Raw genomic sequence first — 20,058 nt, forward strand, 5'->3', positions numbered from 1 at the left:
CTTCTCTCAGTATGATAGTCTCTAGGTCCATCCATGTTGCTATAATGTCATCTCATTCTTTTTATGGCTGAGTAATATTCCATTGTGTATATGTACCAAATCTTCTTTATCCATTCCTCTGTCGATGGACATTTATGTTGCTTCCATGACCTGGCTATTGTGAATAGTGCTGCAGTGAACGTTAGCTTGCATGTATCCTTTCAAATACATTATGGTTGTGTCCAGATACATGCACAGGAGTGAGACTGCTAGATCATATGGTAGCTCTATTTCTAGTTTTTTAAGGAACTTGCATGCTGTTCTCTATATTGACTGTACCAATTTACATTCCCACCAACAGTGTAAAAGGGTTCCCTTTTCTCCACACCCTCTCCAGCATTTATTGTTTGTAGATTTTTTTGATGACAGTCGTTCTGATTGGTGTGAGGTGATACTTAATTGTAATTTTAGTTTGCACTTCTTTAATAATGAGTAATGTCGAGCATCTTTTCGTGTGTTTTTTGGCTATCTATATACGTCTTCTTTGGAGAAATGTGAATTTAGATCTTCTGCCCATTTTTTGATTGGGTTGGTTTTCTTTTTATATATATATATATTGAGCCACATGAGCTGTTTATATATTTTGGAGACTAATCCCTTGTCAGTCACTTTGTTTGCAAATATTTTCTACCATTCTGTGGGTTTTCTTTTCATTTTATTTATGCTTCCTTTTGCTATTCAGAATCTTTTCTTTTTAAGTGTAATTAGGTCCCATTTGTTTGCTTTTGTTTTTATTTTCATTACTCTAGGAAGTGGGTCAAAAAAGATCTTGCTGAGATTTATGTCAGAGAGTGTTCTGCCTGTATTTTCCTCTAAGATTTTTATAATATCCAGCCTTATATTTAGGTCTTCAACCCATTTTGAATTTATTTTTGTGTATAGTTTAAGGAGAGTTCTAATTTCATTTTTTTTTTTTTACATTTAGTAGTCCAGCTTTCCTAAGATCGCTAACTGAAGAGACTATCTTTCTCTACTGTATAGTCTTGCCTACTTTGTTCTAGATAGCTGACCATAGTGTGTGGGTTTAATCTCTGGACTTTCTGTCCTGTCTCATTGATCTACAGTCCTACATTCTTAGGTGGAGTCCTTGAGGAAGCCTGTTACTTTGTTTAAAAAAAAGAAAAAAGAAAAGTACCAGCTCATTGTTTGGAAGAAAAACCGAACTCAATGAAAGAACTATAATGCAAATACTTCGGAATGGAAAGTTAAGATTTAATCATGAAAATGGGGGAGTTTTTAAGAAGAGTGTTCAGAAATTGTGTTTTTAGAAAATATTTCTTTTCAAAAACTAGATTTGAGCCATATTACAAGTATTAATGAGTACATATTCACATTTGGAGCATTGTCTGTCTCATTCTCTGAGTATTTGAAATGCAAAGCAAGGAGAAAGAGGATGGACGGCAGGTCTTACAGGCCCAATTCTTCCTCTACCTCATATTAATGCTACAGAGAGGAAACGGACTCAGTAACGCCAGGAGACGCTCACCTGGGTAACTGCATGTAAATGAAACATCACTCAAAGTAGAAAAATCTGTTAGGTTATGGTGTTTCAGGGTCTTTTGATGGCTCCTAAGGCAAGATCATAGTTTTGCAGATAGGTGTAGACTTCTCCCGGAGGATAGTAGGTCTCATTGTCAAACATCTTGAATGAGCTCCAATATGAGGCAAGAAATGGGACCTAGCACCTTAGACTGAGGTGAATGACACCTTCACTTTAGGCCGAGGGATTTAGAAAGGGCTCTGAGTGATGGATATGCTGGGACATTCCTGGTGAGACATCAGTCAGCCTAAAGCTGGACCAATTGAGGTCCTGAAGTCCTGTCTACACTAAAAGTAACCACTTCTATAGCAATAGTAAATGACTGTCTTTACCATACTTTCCTTCCATGATGCCCAAACCTTTAATAAGCTCTAGTTAACATTTTAACCTGTTCTTGTTTGTGCTATAAAGAGTTATTAGGGATCTATCTCATTTTTCAGAGGGAGAAGAGTGAGGGTCAGGCTGTGTGAGATTAAAAAGGCAGCAGTGTCTATGGCCATACCCCCTTGAACACACTTGATTGCTAATCTCAGATAAGCAGGATCCGGCCTGGTTAGTATTTGGACGGGAGAATGAGAGCAGTGGTAATTGTGGTTATTACGGACAAAGTTGCTGAGCCTATACGTTTAGAGGTCTCAGGAGCAGAGCCAGTGGCTGAGACAGCAGTGTAATTCTGAGCAGATGTGAGGCGGGACCTGGGAAAACTCTCAGAAGTCTTACTTCCAGTGACTAGAATGGTGGAGGTTCAAGCTATATGAATTGGACAATTAAAAGAAAGCACCATTTTATTTTCTAGTCACTTATTGTAAAAATCTGGAACGTTGAGTTATAGCCATTATTCAACTGATCACTAAATACTTTTCTAATCTATAAAGGATTTTTCCTTAAAATATAAAACTAATGCATTCCTGTAAGAAAAATTAGCATAATCCAAAATGTAAAGATAAATATACTTTTCAATTAAAAAAATCACTATCTTTGTAAATAATAGCTAATGCATATGGCAGATAAATACTGACATGGACACATGGAAAGAATGTAAATGGCTGGAAGCTTCATAGAGGCCATTAGTAAGAAGTTACCTAAAATAAGCTATTTTTCCAATGCCAAGAACATATTAATGAGAGAGAGGAAGTCATATTCTTGGCTTTTTAAAGATGCATTTGGCTTCTCTTTTTAAAGAGTACTGTCCTGAAATTAAAGCATTAATGTTTGAAAAAAAGTGTGCTTTCAGAAAATGCAGAACATCATTTTTCAGTTAATTATTTATAACAGCTTAAGAGTTTGATTTCCATAGCCAAGTTAATTTAAGAACCAGATTGAGGAAAAAAAAACAAGCTTTGTCTCCCTGCTCTAAAAAAATAATATGTCTGTTTCTTTTGAAAGAAGTTTAGATTTTAGTTGATAATATTTAATATTATTTAAATACTTAAATTTAGAAGCTACTTTTTAACAAAATGTTTGACATTTTATTCACTTCTAACATTTGTAAAATTGAAAACCTAACTAGACACATTTTTCTGTCTGTGTGGTCTTTTTATTTTGCTTGAATTCTTAAATAAGTAAAGATTGGTTTCTGCCCAATGTATGTCATGAGAAGGGTACCCCCTTCTATAAAGTCTTTGAGAGTAAAAGCATTCATTTGGCGCTCAAACCATGGCACTTTTCTATAGTTTCCCCCATGGGTATACTGTATACTCAGGACAAACTTAAATATTTTTTAATGAGAATGGTAGTATATAAAATATACTAGTATATAAAATGAAATCAGAAAGCAATTTCCGTAGAGTGCTTAATCTAATTTTCTGATATACATCTATGTTCCTCAAAGAAAAGATAACACAGACATCATTAAAAGCCACTGAATCTCTCAAATGAGTTTTAAATGATTCTCTAAGTAATCCAAGCTCTCAACATTTCAAAAATGGTACTGTCTTATGTGAAGTGGTGAATAGCGACACTTATGCTTCTCATAAAGAGGAGAAATAACTGTTCATTTGAATTATAAGTCTTTAAGATCTTAATATATTTTTCTTTTGAGAATGAGCATCACCTTCTTGCTTTCATTCACAATTACAGTCCAGGGCTGCTCCTTACTAATATTTACTTGCTCATTTATTTATGGAACATATGAACACATGTCTGATTAGCACTGTTTAGCCCTGGACATATGCAGAGCTCTGTCAGCACTCCAAGCAAGATGCCGGGGGGGGACGTAACTCCCCAAGAGTGTCAGCAGTTCAATCTCCTCTCTCTCTTCTATCTAGAGGGGAAAGTGAGCAACGTACAGGCACTACTTAAAATAGTAATTACTTTGAAAATCTTTTATTTGGTCTTCAGAAACTGCATAGAAACTAAATATGCCTCCTAATATGGAATTTATAAAAATGCTCCTTTATCACTTCTTAAAAATATATCTTTTCAAAGCACAATGGTATCCTAAATAGAAACAGCTGGGGAAGGAATAGCAACAAATGCCAGCCAAGAAAACTTTGGTGCATAAAAATGAAGTGTGTTAAGACTAGAGACTTGTCTATTATTAATGAAATGGAGTTCCAGGAGAAAATGCAAGGAGACCAGAGTAATAGCAAAGTCATGAATTAAATAGTGACTTAAAGGCAAGAGTTCCTAGTTCCCTGGCACATGACACCTCCCTATTAAAGTTTTTTTCAGTTGGGGAATGATGAAATGGTACTATTGCTTCAAAGAAATACATTCAAAATGTAGAAAAATGATTTCAATATCAAGATAATTAGGGTGAATGACATCAAGTATCTATTGCAGTTATTTTAACAGCTTGTACTGGTCACAAGCCTTTCTTAGCTCACACATAAAGACTTTTCTGTGATGTATATCTTCCTTACGCCAAAATGAAAACCAAACCTATAAACTTTAAGTAGTTTATCTTGTCTGAACTTGCTACACTAGAGATGAATTTTGCAACTGCGATAACATTATAAGTATTAATACTGAAAGAGAATTGTCAGAATGTAGAAGCAGGACCAATGCACAGCCTCTGTGATACTCTTGGAACTATTCCTGTAACAGTCACTTTGAAAAGCTCACAATGAAAGTAAAGCAATTCTTCCTTTTCCTCCATAACAGAAGGGGAAAGGGACTTACCCTTTAATAAAGTTCATTTTCATAGCCCATCAAGCTTCACTTAAGTATTTGGGAAAAATATGTCTTATTCATTTATGATTCCTCAGTGCCTGTCATGACATCTATAATTTAATTAGTTCTCACAGAAGCTTATTGAAGAGAAGAATAAATGAAATATGTAGATGTCTATTCTTTATTAGATATTATAAGGATAAACACAGTAGCAAAGAGTCAATGAGTAATCCACCAAGATTGTGACCAATGCAACAAAGTACAATTTATTTTATTCCCTTGGAGTCTACATTTACAAATGAAGTGAACACTACTCAATGTACCATAAGAATCAAGGAAATAAAAGTTGGATTAGTAAATTATATCATTTGGGGATCATTTAATAATTACTCCTGAAAGTTTTAGACTATGTTTCAAAGAAGTTTGACAGGGTTTTGTAATTCAATTAAGATGTGTAGAATAGAATTCTTTATTGAGGAGGGACAATATCACCTTTAGATAATAACAGAAAACAGGTTTTATTGGCAACTTGTCAAGAAACAAAAAGCGATTGGGAGTCCCACCCAGGACAGGTGTAGTTAAAGTTGGGGTAAATTTTTTAAAAATTAATAACTCACTATGACTCATCAATTGATCACCATATGAAAGGATATTTATTTTCAGGGATATCCAAGTGTTTTCTCACTATTTTCACTGATGCTTCTGCCAAGGTGTCACTTCAGACTGTGGCACTTTTTTTCAGGCTATTGGGTACCTTAAACATAAAGCCTCTCTCCTGAATATGCAAAACCACACTTCCACCCCTACCTACCATCCCCACCTGTTCCAACACACACATACACTTGAGGAAAGCAATAGTAAGTATTGTTATTATAAAAATATTGACAGCAAACAGACTGCACATTTAAAAGTATAATGTGAAGAGGTTTTATTTGCAGAGACATTATTCCAAAAGGAATGGATGAGCATATGCATTGGAGCCACAAAACATTATTGAGAACCCAGGGCTATCAGCTGCCAGTCACCAACATAGACTCTGAGGAATGCTGGAAAGAAGAAGTTATTTGAGGCCAAAAGGAAGAGAATGTATCACTACAGGCTTTTTTGAGAGGACTGAAGTCTTTCTGTGGAGGAACCTAGCCAGTCTGAGGGTAGAAGGTAGATCTATAGTAGAAAAAGGGAGTTGGCTGGCATGGTGACTTTGAAAGAAGCCTCAGTACAAGAGAAAAAGTCATTCATTTGCAAAAAATGAATGCTTAATAGACAGCTTCCATCTTCCCTTGGCAGATGGATTTGGCTATGGATTTGACAGATGACCCTGGAAATAACAGGATTCTGCTCTCAGAGGATTCTAACAAATATTCATTGATCAGCAACAACTATGTGTCAAGAATTATTCTAAGCGCCAGGGATTAGAGCATGAATAAGCCATGGACTCTGTCCTGCAAAATGTTATAGTCTGGAAAGAGAAGTAGGCCCACAAACAGATGATTATAACATAACATAAAAAGTGCAGTCAATGAAAGTATGAATTCCTTAAGGGCATAGGCTAAATCACATTCTCTTTTGTAAAACCAGCACCTACTCAAGTGCCTTGCACATAGTGACGGTGAATAAATGTTGACTGAATGAAAGGCACAGGGCTTGTGTTAGAGGGAAGCTTGGACGGACTAGCTCTGCTCTCTTAAGTCTTCAGCAAACTTAGAAATGCTTGCAGTTCACAGGTGTCATTTTACTTTCCCATTTATGCTATTTTTCATTGTTTATTCCCACAAATATTTAGGATTTCCTTTTATTGCCCACATGCCAGTGACACACTCCATCTACCCTGTGTAGACTATCTTCTTTCTATTCTCAGTTAAGACTTGTCTCATTTCTTGGGCCCCTGCTTTTGTAACATATATGTGTCATATAATGTATATGTTTTTATTCAATATGTAAAATATTTTAGATGATAAAGAAGGCATATTGAATCATGGGGAGGAAAATGGTCCACTCAAATGCAGTGGAACAATTAACTAGCAATTTCGGATGAAGGTAAACTTATCTACTTCATGCCTTGTATTATAATAATTTCAGATTAAGTTTTAAAATGGAAAATGAAATGATAAAAATATAAGAAGAAAATTATTGCTATATAAGTTCACCTTGAAAAAGGAAAATTTTAGTTCAGAGAAAAGTCACTATAAACAAGGGTGAAAAGTAAATAGCAATGAGAAAAAATTTTCAATATTAGACAAAGTGTTACTATCCATTGTGAAACAAAGAAGAGGGCATTGTATCTAGGCTTGGACAGTGTCTGGGAAAATAGTGTTTCCCATAATATAAATAAATCCACTGGTGCATACAGTTTGTCTCAAATGTTATAGTTTAGTAATGAATAGAAAACATAAGGTAAAATTATAGCAGTACTAGCCAGTAAATAGTCTGATACAATCTTTTTGAAGAACTCTTAAAGATCAATAAGAAAAAGCAAATGTCTCCATAGTAACTAAGTAAAAGGTATGAATAAGCAATTCACAAAAGCACAGTGGACAATAAACATATTTTAAAAGCTTTTTCTTTTTTTAATCTTTCTGCCCTATCCCTCAGGGTCATCCCAGTGCACCAGCCCTGAGCACCCTGTCTTGAGAGTTATTGAAGGACTGAAAAGTCCAATTTGGGATGAAATGCAGGAAAATTGGCACTCACTGAATTTTTTGTCAATACAAATTACTTCAGCTTTTCTATGAAGTAGATACTTGTGCTGCAAATAAAAGATGGCCATGATATTGACACAAAGAAACAAGATTAAGGAAAAATGGCTATTTGATGATATGGGAAAAAGTTATTGTTAATTTGTTAATGATTAATATTGAGATTGTGGTTTGGTTTGTGGAAGAGTCCTTATCTTTTACAGGTAAATATTGAAGTGTTTATTGATGAAATGATAGGCCACTTGGATTTGCTTTAAAAATAATTCAAGGCTGGAGGAATAGGAGAAGGCATAGATAAAACAAGTTGATCATTGTTGATAGAAATGGAAATTCATTTTACAATTTTTCTAATTTTTTATATGTCAAAAAAAATTCATCGTAGAAAGTTTTTAAACTGTTTACATACTAGCATCCAAATTTTGTAAGAAATAAAATCATGTATGCATTATACATAGACAAAAGAACAGATGGAAAGATACCAAAAGTTAGCAGTGTTTCTCTTGGGGGGGCAGTTTTTGTTTTTATCACTGTTGCTTCCTCATGTATTCCAAACAATTTATAATGAACATAAATTACCTTTATCACCAGTAAAATAACATTCTTTAAAAAAAAAAAAAGTGGATTCAGTGCAGTCACCTTAATCTTGGAAAATAAGAGCCATGAAAGACAAATTAATAGATATTTTTCTGAGAGACACTTTTATCTTCAAACAGTCAGTCACCATTTTTATGTGTTTTTTTTTCCTTCACTCCACTTGCTTTCAAGAACATAAGGCATACTGTTCATTGACTTAAATCCACTTTTCTTTCACAATTTATTTTCTATTCAATCTCTTTTACCTATTTAGTACATCTCAATATTAGGCCTTTATTTTTATCTACAATTGTACATTATAAACTAAATCCAACATTTTGCCCTTTCATACTTTCATTTGAAACCAGTAAGAACTCATTTATAATATAAACTATAACCAACATAGAGCAAGATTGAAAAAACATGCCTTAAGATATTTCAATTATTCAGGCAGGCACCATTGTAATGGGGCTTGTGAGCAGTAAAGCTAGAGTCCATCAAAGTAGAACTCTGCTTTAAATGAATTTTTAAAATAGCCATGAACTATATTTGTCCTTGCTCTTGAACAGAGCACAATATTATAAGACCAGAGAGAAAAGTGAATTTTAAAATAAAATGTTTGAGGGGACAAAGTGAAACATTCTGTCTCCTCCTCCTCTGCCCCTCATCAAGTCTGCAAAATATTTGTTTTGTAATGATGATAAGAATATCATTACCATTACTACCACGACAACACTATAATCAGCATATTCCTTTATGAACATTGACTCTCACATCCACATCTTCTGGCTTATATTAGTATCCCTCTCTTACAGTGAAAAACTGTAGCTTTCAAAAAAAGAAAAAGAAAAACTGTAGCTTTGACTAGACAGACATTTGTTGGCAAAGTAATGTCTCTGCTTTTTAATTTGCTGTCTAGGTTAGTCATAGGTTTTCTTCCAAGGAGCAAGCGTCTTTTAATTTCATGGCTGCAGTCACCATCTGCAATGATTTGGGAGCCCCCAAAAAATAAAATCTCTCACTGTTGTTATTGCTTCCACATCTATTTGCCATGAAGTTATGGAACTGGATGCCATGATCTTAGTTTTCTGAATGTTGAGTTCTAAGCCAAATTTTTCACTCTCCTCTTTCACTTTCATCAAGAGGTGCTTTAGTTCTTCTTCGCTTTCTGCCATAAGGGTGGTGTCATCTGCGTATCTGAGGTTATTGATATTTCTCCCAGCAATCTTGATTCCAGCTTGTGCTTCATCCATCCTGGCATTTCGCATGATGTACTCTGCATATAAATTAAATAAGCAGGGTGACAATATACAGCCTTGACATACTCCTTTTCCTATTTAGAACCAGTCTGTTGTTCCACATCTGGTTCTAACTGTTGCATCTTGACCTGCATACAGATTTCTCAGAAGGCAGGTCAGGTGGTCTGGTATTCCCATCTCTTGAAGAATTTTCCACAGTTTATTGTGATCCACACAGTCAAAGGCTTTGGTGTAGTCAATAAAGCAGAAGTAGATGTTTTTCCAGTAGTCATGCATGGATGTGAGATTTGTACTATAAAGAAAACTGAGTGCCAAAGAATTGACCTTTTGAACTGTGGTGTCAGAGAAGACTCTTCGGAGTCCTTTAGACTGCAAGATCAAACCAGTAAATCCTAAAGTAAATCAGTCTTGGATGTTCATTGGAAGGACTGATGCTGAAGCTGAAAGTCCAATGCTTGGCCACCTGATAGAAGGATTGACTCAATGGAAAAGATTTTAATGTTAGGAAAGATTGAGGTAGGAGGAGAAGGATCGAGAAAGATTGAAGACAGAGGGCAAAATGGTTGGATGGCATCACCAACTCAATGGACATGAGTTTGAGCAAGCTCTGGGAGTTGGTGATGGACAGGGAAGCATGGTATGCTGCAGTCCATGAGGTCACAAAGAGTCGGACATGGCTGAGTGACTGAACTGAACTGATTACAGTGGAAGAAACTGAGACTCAGAGGAAGATTAAGTGTATGGTTGACAACTGCACAACCTGGATTCAAAGACTATTTCTATCATTTGCTAAGGCCAGTGCTCTATCACTCCACCACTGTATTTATAGACAGAGTGCATTATGTACTTTGATGGTTAATGAGATGGGAAAATAGTGGAGATAGGAAAGCATGAGATATTAGCATTAAAGGGAGAATAAATACTCATTTCAGTTGTGATAGTTATTCTTATTCTATTTTTCAGCTGTAAATGGACACCAAATAACAACTTTCTAAATGTAAAAATATATCCCTCTTGTCATTTGCTGCATACCAGTGGGTATTGGGATGATTCATGGATTCAGAGAATATGTAAAAAAGAAACAACAACAGAGATCATCTAATAGAACTATTGCCTTTTTTTAAAAAAAAATAGTTATGAGAGAATATTGTAAAGCACTCTTTCATGTATAATTGCAACTGTTGCTGCTACATGTGATATCAAAAGATGATTGGGCATGGATTTAGATTTGTTTGAAAACTCCTCTAGTAGCATACACATCTATACTCTAAATGCAGTGAATGTCACGTATATTCAAGGAAATAGGTTATGGTGGAAGAAGGGGCAAGATAATGGATTTGGAACTAGAAGCCTGGACTTTGGTTTCTGTTTTGGTTTCTAACAAGTTGTATGACTTTGATCACTTACACTGTCAGATTAGGGTTTCCCTGGTGGCTCAGTCAATAAAGAATCTGCTTGCAATGCAGGAGACCCAAGTTCCATCCCTGGGTCAAGAAGATCCCCTGGAGAAGAAAATGGCTACCTACTCCAGGATTCTTGCTTGGAAATTCATGGACAGAGAATTCATAGACAGAGGAGCCTGTTGGGCTAGGCCATGGGGTCTCAAGACTTAGCAACTAAACCGCCAACACTATCAGATTACTCATGAGTAAACAGAAGTACCTGGACTGAGTTTACTTCCCCTGGACCCAGTAAACGGAAACAGCTTTAGAGTTTTAGCATTGAGGACTCAGCTTCTTTGATAACACACAAGGGTGTGCCGTGATTAGACTTTGAAGTCACCCAAATAATGTTTTCTCAAAATATAAGTAAATCCAAGAAAATATATTTTGCCTCCCCAGAGTTCTAGATTAGTAAATGAATAGAAAACATGAAGGAAAATTGCAGTAATACCAGGTAGAGTAAAGTTTTCCATGCTCCTTTCTATAATTCAATTAAGATAGTGTAACCTCAACCAAGTAGAAAGGAAATCAGAAATAGCAAGAAACTGACATTCGAGGTGGTGAGGCAATAGACACTTAGGAAAACCTCAAGATGAGTCAAATATATTGATTTGTTTAAGAAATAGATTAAAGTAAAAGAAAATAGTTGTACAAGAGCTTTGTTTTTATTTATTTTTCTATATGTTTCCAATCAGGTTTTCAAAATTTTATATCATGTATTATTTTACCTCCATATTTGGAATTATTAGTATATAAATATGTGGTGTAACTAATTATTAATATTATACATCTACTTTTCTCTTTATATCTAACTCAAGTAAATCTGAAAATGGCTAAGTAAACAATTACTCAAATACCTGACTTATGTATACCTGGAGGTTCGTGGCATTAGCTACCCATTCAAAGTCTTTGTGAGAAATGGCCTCAATATAAAACTGTGATGCTATTTTTGTGAGAGCATCACAAGTGGCAGGCACCCTTAGAATCTGGACCATTGAATCTGCAAATATATGACATTTACTTTAACATTCCCACTCAATAGTTTGGAGATAGCCTTTATACTTACTCATACATGTCTCATTCATTCACTAAAATGACACAGATAATAATGCAGCAGACAGGGAAAAAATTAACAACAGCTTTGTTCTGTTAAGTAGTGACACAACTGATTTTGAGGAAGAAAGGAATTAGCACTATTTTAAGACTCATTTACTCTAGAACATTAAATTTTTCCTTTATTTCACAATCCTATTCTATTTTAAATACTTATTTGCAGTGTTTTCATTTGTGCGTTTACCAGATCAAATTCTCAGGTATGTTGCAGATAATCATAACTACAAGTCACAAGAACTGCTTTAACTACCTTATCTGGTTTATTAGTAATTTTCATCTGTCTTGCTGAGACATATTCAGTTCAGTTCAGTAGCTCAGTTGTAGCTGACTCTGCGACCACATGGACTGCAGCCAGACCTCCCTGTCTATCACCAACTTCCGGAGTTTACTCAAACTCATGCCAGTTGAGTCAGTGATGACATTCAACCATCTCATCTTCTGTCGTCCCTTTCTCCTCCCACCTTCAATCTTTTCCAGCATCAGGGTCTTTTCCAATGAGTTAGTTCTTCACATCAGGTGGCCAAAGGACTGGAGTTCCAGCTTCAGTATCAGTCCTTCCAATGAATATTCAGGACTGCTTTCATTTAGGATTGACTGATTTGATCTCCTTGCAGTCCAAGGGATTCCCAAGAGTCTTCTCCAACAACACAGTTCAAAAGCGTCAATTCTTCTGCACTCAGATTTCTTTATAGTCCAGCTCTCACATCCATACATGACCCATGACCACTGGACAAACCATAGCCTTAATTAGATGGATCTTTGTTGACAAAGTAATGTATCTGCTTTTTAACATGCTGTCTAGGGTGGTCATAACTTTTTTTCCAAGGAGCAAGCATCTTTTAATTACATGACTGCAGTCACCATCTGCAGTGATTTTGGAGCCCCCCAAAATAGTCTATCACTGTCTCCGTTGGTTCCCCATCTACTTGTCACGAAGTGGTGGGACAAGATGTCATGATCTTGGTTTTATGAATGTTGAGCCTTAGGCCAAAGTTTTCACTCTCCTCTTTCACTTTCATCAAGAGGCTCTTTAGTTTTTCTTCACTTTCTGAAATACGGGTGATGTCATCTGCATCAGTTCAGTTCAGTTCAGTCACTCAGTCATGTCTGACTCTTTGCAACCCCATGGATTGCAGCACTCCAGGCCTCCCTGTCCATCAGGAACTCCTGGAGTTTACTCAAACTCATGTCCATTGAGTCGGTGATGCCATCCAGCCATCTCATCCTCTGTGTTCCCATTCTCCTCCTGCCTTCAATCTTTACCAGATTCTGGGTCTTTTCAAATGAGTTAGTTCTTCACATCAGGTGGCCAAAGTATTGGAGTTACAGCTTCAGTAATAGTCCCTCCAATGAATATTCAGGACGGTTTTCCTTTAGAATGGACTGATTGAATCTCCTTGCAGTCCAAGGGACTCTCAAGAGTCTTCTCCAACACCACAGTTCAAAAGCATCAATTCTTTGGTGCTCAGTTTTCTTTATAGCCCAACTCTCACATCCATACATGATTACTGGAAAAACCATAGCCTTAACTAGATGGACCTTTGTTGGCAAAGTAATGCAATGATTTTTAATATGCTCTCTAGGTTGGTCATAACTTTCCTTCCAAGGAGTAGATGTTTTTTAATTTCATGGCTGCAAGTCACCATCTGCAGTGATTTTGGAGCCCCAAAAAAATAAAGTTTCTCACTGTTGCTGTTGCTTTTTCATCTGTTTTCCATGAAGTGGTGGGACTGGATGCCATGATCTTAGTTTTCTGAATGTTAAGCTTTAAGCCAACTTTTCATGCTCCTCTTTCACTTTCATCAAGAGGCTCTTTAGTTCTTCTTCGCTTTCTGCCATAAGGGTGGTGTGACATGCATATCTGAGGTTATTGATGTTTCTCCCGGCAATCTTGATTCCAACTTGTGTTTAATCCAGCCCGGCATTTCTCATGATGTACTCTGCATATAAGTTAAATAAACAGTGTGATAAAATACAGCCCTGACGTACTCCTTTCCTATTTGGAACCAGTCTGTTGTTCCATGTCCAGTTATAACTGTTGTTTCCTGACCTGCATACAGATTTCTCAAGAAGCAGGTCAGGTGGTCTGGTATGCCCATCTCTTTAAGAATTTTCCACAGTTTGTTGTGATCCATACAGTCAGACTTTGGCATAGTCAATAAAGCAGAAATAGATGTTTTTTTGGAACTCTCTTGCTTTTTCAAGGACCCAACAAATGTTGACATTTTGATCTCTAGTTCCTCTGCCTTTTCTAAAACCAGTTTGAACATCTGGAAGTTCATGGTTCACATATTATTGAAGCCTGACTTGGAGAATTTTAAGCATTACTTTACTAGTGTGTGAGATGGGTGCGATTGTGAGGTAGTTTGAACATTCTTTGGCACTGCCTTTCTTTGGGATTGGAATGAAAACTGACATTTTCCAGTCCTGTGGCCACTGCTGAGTTTTCCAAATTTGCTGGTATATTGAGTGCAGCACTCTCACAGCATCATCTTTTAGAATTTGAAATAGCTCAACTGGAATTCCATCACCTCCACTAGCTTTGTTCATAGTGATGCTTCGTAATGCCCACTTGACTTCACATTCATTCCAGAATGTCTGGCTCTAGGTGAGTGATCACACCATCATGATTATCTGCATCATGATCTTTTTTGTATAGTTCTTCTGTGTATTCTTGCTACCTCTTCTTAATATCTTCTGCTTCTGTTAGATCCATACCATTTCTGTTATTTATTGCGCCCATCTTTTCATGACATGTTCCCTTGGTGTCTCTAATTTTCTCAAAGAGATCTCTAGTCTTTCCAATCCAAGTCTATGCCCTGGCCAGTGATGCTGAAGAAGCTGATGTTGAATGGTTCTATGAAGACCTACAAGACCTTCTAGAATTAACACACAAAAAAGATGTCCTTTTCATTATAGGGGACTGGAATGCAAAAGTAGGAAGTTAGGAAACACCTGGAGTAACAGGCAACTTTGGCCTTGGAGTACAGAATGAAGCAGGTCAAAAGCTAGAGGAGTTTTGCCAAGAGAACGCACTGGTCATAGCAAACACCCTCTTCCAAGACAAGAGAAGACTCTACACATGGACATCACCAGATGGTCAACACCAAAGTCAGATTGATTATATTATTTGCAGCCAATGATGGAAAGAAAGCTCTACGCAGTCAGCAAAAAGAAGACCGGGAGCTGACTGTGGCTCAGATCATGAACTCCTTATTGCCAAATTCAGACTTAAATTGAAGAAAGTAGGGGAAGCCACTAGATTATTCGGTATGACCTAAATAAAATCCCTTACAATTATACAGTGGAAGTGAGAAATAGATTCAAGGGATTAGATCTGATAGACAGAGTGTTTGATGAACTATGGACAGAGGTTCATGACAATGTACAGGAGGCAGGGCTCAAGATCATCCCCAAGAAAAAGAAATGCTAAAAGGTAAAATGGTTGTTGAACAAGGCCTTACAAGTAGCTGTGAAAAGCAGAGAAGCAAAAGTCAAAGGCAAAAAGGAACGATATACCCATTTGAATTCAGAGTTCCAAGGAATAGCAAGGAGAGATAAGAAAGCCTTCCTCAGTGAGACATCTTGAAAGGGCTTGTTTTTCAGACCTGGAAATCAGTTTTCAGAATGACCATCTGAAAATAAATTGTAGCTCTGAAGAGTTTCTCTTAGGGGAAATATTATATTGGGTTGGCCAAAAAGTTCCATAGCATCTTATGGAAAAACCCTAATGAACTTTTTCTCCAACCCAAATAAATACTAGGAAGTTACAATATGGGAGTGGCTGCTTGTTTCCTAGATTTAACCCTCCCAGTAAGTCTTTTGATCTGCCCACTGAGTTGGATAGCCTGGCCATTCCATGAACCAATATACTCATATGGACTAATTTACTAATACCTAAATATGATTATGTATACTAACAGATACATGGAGTATACAAATTCCAATACTTTGGCCACTTGATGTGAAGAACTGATTCATTAGAAAAGACCCTGATGCTGGGAAAGATTGAAGGCAGGAGGAGAAGAGGACAACAGAGGATGAGATGGTTGGATGGCATCATCGACTTGGTGGATATGAGTTTGAGCAAGCTCCAGGGGTTGGCAATGAACAGGGAAGCCTGGCGTGCTGCAGTTCATGGGGTCACAAAATGTCAGACATGACTGAGCAACTGAACCGAACTGATACTAACAGAGAACCAAAAAGCGTTGGAAATGTCACTGGGTACCACTGTAGACATAATGTATAGATAGCAAGGAATGAAAAAGGGGGAAGAAATGAGATAAAGGGCAAAGATACAGGAATATGCATGCATGCATGTTATGTCACCAGTCGTGTCTGACTCTTTGCAATGCTAAGATACAGGTATAAAAGAGACCAAAAAAAAAAAAAAAAAAAGAGTAAGATAGCCAAAAAGTACAGAAATGGCATTTAAAGTAAAATAACAGAAAGACATTGAGAAGGATAATGTCTGCTGCCATTTCATTCTAGACAATGTGACTTGTTCTCCTTTACTTAAATTTGACTTGCAACCTTGCATCATAAGATCAGATCATATTAATGATTTACATAGCATATTTAGAAAAATGGTACTTTTGACAGACTTCTTTTTGTTACTATCAACTTCACTGAAAGTCAAGAAATAGACACATGTAAGATTAAAATAATTGTCACACTCAATATTATTTTATAAGTGTGTTTCCTGGTTCAACCTAAGAATATTCTACATTGAGCAACTAAGGGCATCTTTAAGGGCAGTTATAAATAAGATATTTGTAAATCAAGTTATGTATTTAATCTATCAGTGAAATACTTTCCTTAAAAATACTTCCTTACAATAAAAACACCTTTTATAAAGTGCATAATTAATGCCTGGCTTATAATATTTTATATTTCCATGTTTGTTTATTAAAATTGCTATGAGTATGGTAAACCTGAGTTTTCGCTGAAAGACTGCTTTCTTTATGAATTCCAAAGCTTATTGGTTTTGTGCGGGGCAGGGCTGTGCTGAGCCTTCACTGTTACACATGGGCCCTCTCTAGCTGCAGAGACTGGGGGATCCTCTCTGATTGCAATGCGAGGGCTTCTCGCTGCGGTGGCCCCTCTTTTTGCACAGCACAGGCTCTAGGTGCAGAGGCTTCCGTAGTTGCAGCTCAGCGGCTCCTTGTTGTGGCTACAGGTCCTAGAGCGTGCAGGCCTCAGTAGTTGAGGTGCACGGGCTCAACAGTTGTGGAGCACAGGCCTAGTTGTTCCACAGCATGTGGAATCTTCCTGGGCCAGGAATTGAACCTGTGTCTCCAGCACTGGCAGGCAGATTTTTATCCACTGTACCACCAAGGAAGTTCCGCTTATTGATTTTTGAAAATTAGTTATGCCACAAGTAGCCTCAACTTACATGTTCACTTTTCCCCTGTGTTGATTATGTTTAATCCCTATTCTGTGTCTTTACACCAGTGAACAATGCTCAGGGTAGTGTGAAAACAAAGCTTTAATTAAACATAAAAGTGTTCCAGAGAAGTACTTGAAATAGTACTGACAGATGTCCAAAGGAATGTTCTGTTTGTCTCATATTTAAAGAGCAGTTGATTGAAAAGAAAAAAGTACATTTCTATCTTTTTTTTTTCATTTCTATCTCCTTTGTGCTATAACTGGTTGCATTTTAACTGCTCAAGGCTTTGTTCATGTTCTTTCATGGCTGATATTGCATAGATTGGTTGTGGGTCCTAGAATTTTTGCAACACTGCGAGAAATTCTTTGGTAAAATTGTTCTCCAGTCTGTGGGTCGTCTGCTCGGTGGCTCTGTGGTGGGGCTCACGTGTCACGCCTCCTAGGTCTGCTGCAGCCAGAGCCCCTGTCCCCATGGTGGGACACTGCTGGCCCATGCCTCCACAGGAGACACTCAAACAGTCAAAAGCAGGTCTGGTTCCATCTCTTTTGGGGTCCCTGGGTCCTGCTGATTACAAGGTTTTGTTTGAGTCCTCCAAGTCTCTCTGGTGGGTATGGGGTTTGATTCTAAATGCAATTTTGCCCCTCCTATCATCTTGTTGGAGTTTTTCCTTTGCCCTTGGACATGGGGTGTCTTTTTTTGGTGGAATCTAACATTCTCTTGTCGATGGTTGTTCAGCAGATAGTTTCAGTTTTTGAATTCTCACAGGAGAAAATGAGAGCACATCCTTCCACTCCACAATCTTAGGCACTGACTTGAAAAAGTCAGTTTTCATTCCAATCCCAAAGAAAGGCAGTGCCAAAGAATGTTCAAACTACTGCACAATTGTACTTATCTCACATGCTAGCAAAGTAATGCTCAAAATTCTCCAAGCAAGGCTTCAACAGTCCATGAACTGAGAACTTCCAGATGTTCAAGCTGAATTTAGAAAAGGCAGAGGAACCAGAGATCAAATTGCCAACAGTCACTGGATCATACAAAAAGCAACAGAGTTCCAGAAAAACATCTACTTCTGCTTCATTGACTACGCTAAAGCCTTTGACTGTGTGCATCACAACAAACTGTGGAAAATTCTTCAATAGATGGGAACACCAGACCACTTGACCTGCCTCCAGAGAAATTTGTATGCAGGTCAAGAAGCAACAGTGAGAAATGGACATGGAACAATGGACTGGTTCCAAACTGGGAAAGGAGTACATCAAGGCTGTATATTCTCACCCTGCTTATTTAATTTATATGCAGGGTACATCAGGCGAAATGCCAGGCTGGATGAAGCAAAAGCTGTAATCAAGATTGCCGGGGGAAATATCAATAACCTCAGATATGCAGATGACACCACCCTTAGGGCAGAAAGTGAAGAAGAACTAAAGAACCTGTTGATGAAAGTGAAAGAAGAGAGTGAAAATGCTGGCTTAAAACTCAACATTCAAGAAACAAAGATCATGGCATCCGGTTCTATCACTTCAAGGCAAATAGATAGGGAAACAATGAAGACAGTGACAGACTTTATCTTCTTGGGCTCCAAAATCACTGCAGATGGTGACTGCAGTCATGAAATTAAAAGATACTTGCTCCGTGGAAGAAAAGCTATGACAAACCTAGATGACATGTTAAAAAGCAGAGACATTACTTTATCGACAAATGTCTGTATACGCAAAGCTATGGTTTTTCCAGTAGTCACGTGTGGATGTGAGAGTTGGACCATAAAGAAAGTCAAGCACTGAAGAATTGATGCTTTTGAATTGTGGTGCTGGAGAAGCTCTTGAGAGTCTCTTGGAAGCAAGAAGTTTAAAACAGTCAATCCTAAAGAAAATCAGTCCTGAATATTCATTGGAAGGACTGATGCTGAAGCTGAAGCTCCAATAATTTGGCCGCCTGATCTGAAGAACTGACTCATTGGAAAAGACCCTGATGCTGGGAAAGACTGAAGGCAGGAGGAGAAGGGGATGACAGAGGATGAGATGGTTGGATGGCATCACTGACTCGATAGACATGAGTTTGAGCGAGTTCCAGGAGTTGTTGATGGACAGGGAAGCCCATGCTGTAGTCGCAAAGAGTCGGACATGACTGAGCAACTGAAATGAACTGATTGCAGAGGTGTCCACTCTATAATTGAAAACAGGAGATAAATATCCCCTTCCTGCATGGAAGATCCATCTATCAGTAGCTTCTTCAGATGATTTCTTATTAAAATCTTGGACGAATAAAATACAAAAGCTTTGAATTGTGTTGCTTATTGAAAAGTATATGGTACAAAAGCATCTCAGACTGAGATTTCTGAGACTCTACAGAAGATACCCTTTTGATTTTAATGGCTTGTGCCTTTTGGTCAAATACATAAACTGATTGGATGCATGAGAAATTTGTTGGATGAAATTTGGATATGATCATCTGTCTCAAATCCCAAAATTATTTAAAACAAAAGAATAAAATATCTACAGTTTCCAAAGGAGTCGGAAACTAGAAGAAAACATACCTGTCTATCTTTCTTCACTCTGAAGGCATCCAACATCTAGTGGCCACCCACCACTTCCCAGAGCAGTCACGATGCCTGCATCTGCCTTACTGATCAGGGCTTCATCATAGAAATTTAACCAAGTTTTGCCCTGTATAGATCTTAACAGTTTGCTTGTTTGGGAGTATTTAGCAAGGAAACTCAAGTCCTCCCATTCCTCAGGAACCTTTTTCCATCTAAGAAGTTTCCCTTTTCTGCCTGGGAGTGCAGCTTGAAACAGAAACTGCAAGGGAGTGATGAGTTTGAGAGGGCATTGCAGTCAAATTAATTATCAGTTAGTAGTCATTATCACTTTGTATTTTTGCTTTGTGCTCTACCAGG

Source organism: Muntiacus reevesi, chromosome 1 (genome assembly GCF_963930625.1).
Source record: "Muntiacus reevesi chromosome 1, mMunRee1.1, whole genome shotgun sequence".
NCBI lineage: Eukaryota > Metazoa > Chordata > Mammalia > Artiodactyla > Cervidae > Muntiacus > Muntiacus reevesi.